This window comes from Berghia stephanieae, chromosome 3 (assembly GCF_034508935.2).
Source record: "Berghia stephanieae isolate SIO BIC M18660-M18661 chromosome 3, UCSD_Bste_1.3, whole genome shotgun sequence".
Classification (NCBI taxonomy): Eukaryota; Metazoa; Mollusca; class Gastropoda; order Nudibranchia; family Aeolidiidae; genus Berghia; species Berghia stephanieae.
In genome coordinates this window covers 32,385,090-32,392,589 of record NC_088362.1, presented here as the reverse complement: position 1 = coordinate 32,392,589, position 7,500 = coordinate 32,385,090, and positions in this window count along the sequence as shown.

Below are 7,500 nucleotides of genomic sequence, written 5' to 3'. Positions count from 1 at the left end.
GTGTGTTGTTGGTACGTTAGATCCCGCTGTTGGATGACACGAGTATTTTAGCTAAACGCACAGCGCCAATTGAGCCGGATAAAGGGAAATTAGAGAGATGTCATACGTACTATGAAGAGAAAAAGACAGGAACAGTGGAATAATATAATGTATGGATTGTTTCACATAGAAGCTGGCGTCCTGTTTAACTAAAGAAGAGAATGGCTAATACGTGTAACCTTAGTCTGATTAATATAATTTAGTGGGAACTACTCATAAAAGCGGCCGGCTAAAAACAATAACAAAGAGCTGAGTGACGTCAATTTTGTTCCTTCTATAGTAAGCCTAAATCTTCATTCTGCCGTACTCTGGAAAACCCGATATTTTAAAATTTGACCAGAAAACTCGTCACTTCAAAATTCGATCGATTTAAATGACCCTCATCTTGGAAAAAAAAAACAAAAAAAAAAAAATAAAAATAAAAATACTCAAGCCTGGGACTTCGCGAAGTAGGACTCAATTCTGAGTATTAGTTTTCGAGGGCGAATGGAAATGTTGAATGTGGTATCCATTGTTGGGATTTAGGCTGAAATATTTTGATGATTTTCGCTTGAAGGTATTTAACTCTCTTGTTACGCAGTCATGTGGTTGTAGTCTTTTCAGACGAATCTTGCAACGTGGCACTGAAAAGCTTTCCTTCCTTCAGAGTTATTAGGCCCATGGAGCCGGAGTTTATCCCGGTTTATCCCTGTTTCTATAGCACAAAAAGGAAAGTAGCAATTTCTAGCTACGCTTTTGATAGGACGCTAGTCTATCGGAAAGTACATTCCGCCAGGTTTAAGAGCCCCAGCTACCCATGCACTGTTGGGTATTGAGCGGGGGGGGGGGGGGGGAGGGGGGGGGGGAGGGGGGGGGGTCAGAAAAAATCTTGACTTCACCCAGGAACGATCTTGTTCCCTTTGCGTGTGAAGTGAGTGCTCAAAAACATATATACAGCGCAACATTCACTAAACGTGCTCAAAACTCTTTACAAAGCGCTTTACACATTTAACATATTTTTTAAATGGTGAGAAGTTAGAAAATAAACTTTGTAAATGAATACTAATATGATACTGATAAGGTATTAAAACATATGAGAACACTAATAACAATATATAAATGTTTTTCTTCAATGTAATAAAATAAACTAGATAAATTGTCCTCAGTGGGAATCGAACCCTGTACCTTGCTAGAACCTAACGGTTTAACCAATATGCTATAGAGCCAACTGGCTAAACATGGTATTTAATCATGTCTTTCTAGAAGAAAATTGCTTTACTGTTAAGGCTACTTCTATTTCTGATTCTTCCTTTAAGGTCCACCTTCACTCATGAAGATTGTGACATGAACAATACCATTAAAACTCTCTCGAGTTCACCCTCATTGAAAACCTAACAAATTTCTTCGATTTTCCATGCATATTTTTAAGGTGAAAATTCAACAGTGCAGATTTTTATAACTCCCCGCGGTAAATTGTTCCAGCTGTGATGGTTCTGGGGTAAAATGAGAATTTTCTGAGGCCTTTGGTGGGTGTCAGGGGGATGAAACTGTCCATGTGGGAAGTCCTTGATGTTCGTGAGGGTGTTTGAAAATCAGGATTTGAAATCGCCACCAGGTTGTTCTTTATCTTATGCTTCATGGTCAGGCGTGCTATTTTGCTCCTAGTTTGGTGTGACTTCCATTCAAGTTGATTAATCATTCTTCTCACACTTGATGTTTTCTCATAGTTTTAAATCTCTGTCGCACATAATCAACACTTGTGGGTTTAAACAATTTTTAGTAACAGAGACACACAATATTGTGACCAGTTTGTTGTGATGACCAAAACAGAAACACCCAGCTACATATGGTAAACCCTACTTTCATTCTTGGGGGACCAAAAGTACCCCACGGGTATGTCTTTTTTTACCGTTAAATTGTCAAATTTTGATGCAGAGACCTGAAATTTGGTGACTTTTCCGAAAAGGAGGTCCGATTGCCATTGGAATCAACTGGTCCAATCCGTCATCTGATGGACTCTCTCACTTTCGACCTTGGAGTTACCACATGGAGATGATATGTTGTTGACTGTTGACAATTGATTTACAAAGATCTGACGAAATCCCACTTGGTTGCAATAATTTACAATTGCTTATACAAATGTTGCTTTGCCTAAATTGATGATGTACATGTCAATGCCAAATTTGAGGCTAGTGTACTTACACTGAGCACTGAAAATTGTTTTGCATGTGGATGCATATTTGATTGGTGCAACATATCAAAGTACCTATGCGGCTTTGAGTTGCTATGTAAGAAACTGGAAAAAACCCAACCTATATCTTTCCTGCTTTTTCATTTCTGGATTCACATACGTGTATTTCCATTTAAGCTAAATATGGCATGGATAACCTGGGCTTTCTATTGCTTTAAAAAAATGTCAGCTTTGATTTAGGCCTAAGCAAAATTTTGTATATCTAGGACCTATAATTTTTATGAAAGGATCTTTGAAAATAACCCTACCTCATAAAATACTGGAGTAAACATTTTAGTGTAATACTAGTTAATAATGTAATTGTTTTGAGAATTATCTTGTGGATGTTAACCATTTTACGAAAATATAATGGATATATCGCATTTAGGTCATTATATGGCCAAGAAAAAGGTTAAAATACCATTATTTTCACCATAATCTATTCGTTTTGAGCTTCAAATAATTTAATTTCATTCTAAGTGGAAAAAGACAATGTAAAGTAAATAATATTATGTTTATAAATAAAACTGTTAGAGTATTCAGCACAAATACATCGAGAACCATAAGTTTTCAGTCAAGTGTCTCTGAAGTTATCCTTCCCCCTTAAGTTAATTTAATTGTCCGAGAGACCTTTATAATCAAATTTATTTCCCTATTTGAACTGACACATAAAAACATTTTAGTTTTGAATGAGAAAAGAAAAGCAGAACTTTTACCAATCAAAATTTTCCGTTTGTTATAAAAAATGTTTTTTTGAAAGATGAATACGCACTCACATACTATTTTAAGAATTTATGGGTGAAATTTCCCTTAGGAAGGGGAGCACTGCCTGTCTAAGCCAGTTGTTTTTGTCTATAACCATGCGATCTCTTTTTTTCTTTCATATTAATTTTGTTTTTCATGTGGATTAGTGTCTTTATTTTATAATGAGAATTAACTGCTTTGACTTTGTCCTATCTGGAGTCTTTTGATAAGAGGGCGACACTCAGATGGATTAATCTTTTTGTGAAAGATGTTGAATTTCATTAAAAAAAATTGTTATGTAAACCCAAATCAAACACAGTAACTTTTTGTCCCTGTTTGGATCAGCATTTTTTTTTTTTTTGCTTACTTTCTTTTGGATGCAATAACTGCTCAGCAGTTATTTTCACTAGTGTTGAATTTTGAATAAAAAAGCTGCTCTGTAAACAAATATTATATGCTACCATCAGCAATTTGGTAGTTTGAAACGTGGTCCATTTCATTTATCAAATCAAACAGTTATTATATGTTATCATCAGCAGTAATAACAAGATATGAAGTGAGTAGAAAAGTGCCAGAAGACAATAGAGAATAAATTATTTTTTTTTCGCGGCGGTGGTGGGGTTTGAACCTGCGACCTTATTGGTACGACAACTCCGCCTGGCAGGTGAGAGCGTGGCTCTACCGTGTGAGCTATCCACGAACACAAAAATATTCGTTTCAAACCCAAAGTCATTTCTAGATCCCTCTCTCACCCACTTCTTGAGATCGCCGATTCGTTCACCACCATCGCGAAGTAATTTTGACCAGCAGTTAAGCTTAATAGCCAATATTCTCATCACAAACATATAACATAGAAACGATTGAGACATGGAGTATGCTCCGGTGTATGGGGTGAATTTTTAATTCAGAAAAGTGAGTGGAGCAGGCACTTATGTTGGTAACAACAAGATATGAAGTGAGTAGAAAAGTGCCAGAAGACAATAGAGAATAAAAAAAAAAATTTTTCGCGGCGGTGGTGGGGTTTGAACCTGCGACCTTATTGGTACGACAACTCCGCCTGGCAGGTGAGAGCGTGGCTCTACCGTGTGAGCTATCCACGAACACAAAAATATTCGTTTCAAACCCAAAGTCATTTCTAGATCCCTCTCTCACCCACTTCTTGAGATCGCCGATTCGTTCACCACCATCGCGAAGTAATTTTGACCAGCAGTTAAGCTTAATAGCCAATATTCTCATCACAAACATATAACATAGAAACGATTGAGACATGGAGTATGCTCCGGTGTATGGGGTGAATTTTTAATTCAGAAAAGTGAGTGGAGCAGGCACTTATGTTGGTAACAACATGATATGAAGAGAGTAGAAAAGTGCCAGAAGACAATAGAGAATAAAAAATTTTTTCGCGGCGGTGGTGGGGTTTGAACCTGCGACCTTATTGGTACGACAACTCCGCCTGGCAGGTGAGAGCGTGGCTCTACCGTGTGAGCTATCCACGAACACAAAAATATTCGTTTCAAACCCAAAGTCATTTCTAGATCCCTCTCTCACCCACTTCTTGAGATCGCCGATTCGTTCACCACCATCGCGAAGTAATTTTGACCAGCAGTTAAGCTTAATAGCCAATATTCTCATCACAAACATATAACATAGAAACGATTGAGACATGGAGTATGCTCCGGTGTATGGGGTGAATTTTTAATTCAGAAAGTGAGTGGAGCAGGCACTTATGTTGGTAACAACAAGATATGAAGTGAGTAGAAAAGTGCCAGAAGACAATAGAGAATAAAAATTTTTTTCGCGGCGGTGGTGGGGTTTGAACCTGCGACCTTATTGGTACGACAACTCCGCCTGGCAGGTGAGAGCGTGGCTCTACCGTGTGAGCTATCCACGAACACAAAAATATTCGTTTCAAACCCAAAGTCATTTCTAGATCCCTCTCTCACCCACTTCTTGAGATCGCCGATTCGTTCACCACCATCGCGAAGTAATTTTGACCAGCAGTTAAGCTTAATAGCCAATATTCTCATCACAAACATATAACATAGAAACGATTGAGACATGGAGTATGCTCCGGTGTATGGGGTGAATTTTTAATTCAGAAAAGTGAGTGGAGCAGGCACTTATGTTGGTAACAACAAGATATGAAGTGAATAGAAAAGTGCCAGAAGACAATAGAGAAAAAAAATTTTTTCGCGGCGGTGGTGGGGTTTGAACCTGCGACCTTATTGGTACGACAACTCCGCCTGGCAGGTGAGAGCGTGGCTCTACCGTGTGAGCTATCCACGAACACAAAAATATTCGTTTCAAACCCAAAGTCATTTCTAGATCCCTCTCTCACCCACTTCTTGAGATCGCCGATTCGTTCACCACCATCGCGAAGTAATTTTGACCAGCAGTTAAGCTTAATAGCCAATATTCTCATCACAAACATATAACATAGAAACGATTGAGACATGGAGTATGCTCCGGTGTATGGGGTGAATTTTTAATTCAGAAAAGTGAGTGGAGCAGGCACTTATGTTGGTAACAACAAGATATGAAGTGAGTAGAAAAGTGCCAGAAGACAATAGAGAATAAAAAAATTTTTTCGCGGCGGTGGTGGGGTTTGAACCTGCGACCTTATTGGTACGACAACTCCGCCTGGCAGGTGAGAGCGTGGCTCTACCGTGTGAGCTATCCACGAACACAAAAATATTCGTTCCAAACCCATAGTCATTTCTAGATCCCTCTCTCACCCACTTCTTGAGATCGCCGATTCGTTCACCACCATCGCGAAGTAATTTTGACCAGCAGTTAAGCTTAATAGCCAATATTCTTATCACAAACATCACAACGCGGTCACTTCATATCTTGTTGTTACCAACATAAGTGCTTGCTCCAACTACTTTTCTGAATTCACAACACGAGATACTCATGTCACACGTTGTTATGTTCAATTTGGGTGATGAGAAAAGGGCGATAAGCTAATGTGGTAAAATTTACTTCGCGTGGTGGGTGAATCGAATGGCGACAAACGTGGGTGAGAGGGGATCTAGAATGACTTGGTTGAAACAAATATTTTGTTCACCATAGTCACCTAGATCCGCTCTCACCTCGTGAGTTCGTCCATATCCGTTCAACCACCACCGCGCGAAAAATTTTATTACTTACATTGTCTTTCGAAACATCTACTCACTTCATATCTTGTTGTTACCAACATAAGTGCTGCTCCACTCACTTTTCTGAATTAAAAATTCACCCATACACCGGAGCATACTCCATGTCTCAATCGTTCTATGTTATATGTTTGTGATGAGAATATTGGCTATTAAGCTTAACTGCTGGTCAAAATTACTTCGCGATGGTGGTGAACGAATCGGCGATCTCAAGAAGTGGGTGAGAGAGGGATCTAGAAATGACTTTGGGTTTGAAACGAATATTTTTGTGTTCGTGGATAGCTCACACGGTGGAGCTACGCTCTCACCTACCAGGTGGAGTTGTCGTACCAATAAGGTCGCAGGTTCAAACCCCACCACCGCCGCGAAAAAATTTTTTATTCTCTATTGTCTTCTGGCACTTTTCTACTCACTTCATATCTTGTTGTTACCAACATAAGTGCCTGCTCCACTCACTTTTCTGAATTAAAAATTCACCCCATACACCGGAGCATACTCCATGTCTCAATCGTTTCTATGTTATATGTTTGTGATGAGAATATTGGCTATTAAGCTTAACTGCTGGTCAAAATTACTTCGCGATGGTGGTGAACGAATCGGCGATCTCAAGAAGTGGGTGAGAGAGGGATCTAGAAATGACTTTGGGTTTGAAACGAATATTTTTGTGTTCGTGGATAGCTCACACGGTAGAGCCACGCTCTCACCTGCCAGGCGGAGTTGTCGTACCAATAAGGTCGCAGGTTCAAACCCCACCACCGCCGCGAAAAAAAATTTTATTCTCTATTGTCTTCTGGCACTTTTCTACTCACTTCATATCTTGTTGTTACCAACATAAGTGCCTGCTCCACTCACTTTTCTGAATTAAAAATTCATCAGCAGTAATGTAGTTTGAAATTAGGTCTGTATCATTTCTCAAATCAAACAATTGTTATGTGCTAAAATCAGTAGTTTTGTAGGTTGAATTTCATCCATATCATTTCCCATGAAAATAAGTTTAAAGCAAACTGTGGATTATGCTTGCACAACAGTGATGCAGACAAACAATATGTGAAGAAGCACCATCAACAGAGGTGCAAAAAACACCCCCAAAAAACATCATACCTTGTTCTGGTTTAATTAATTATTTAAATTGTCATCATGTCAAGAAGCCAATAGCGATGCCCATGAAAAATAACACAAAAATTGTGGAATTTTGTTTATCGCGCAATATCGGCTATAGCTACTAACTGTACACAAGGTGCTTTACAATTGATCACAGGCCAACACAGCAAAACTGAAAATGTAAGACTACTGTTAGATATGCAGCCAGGATAAACTGTAACTTTAAGGCGATGGACTCTTACCACTAGGTAC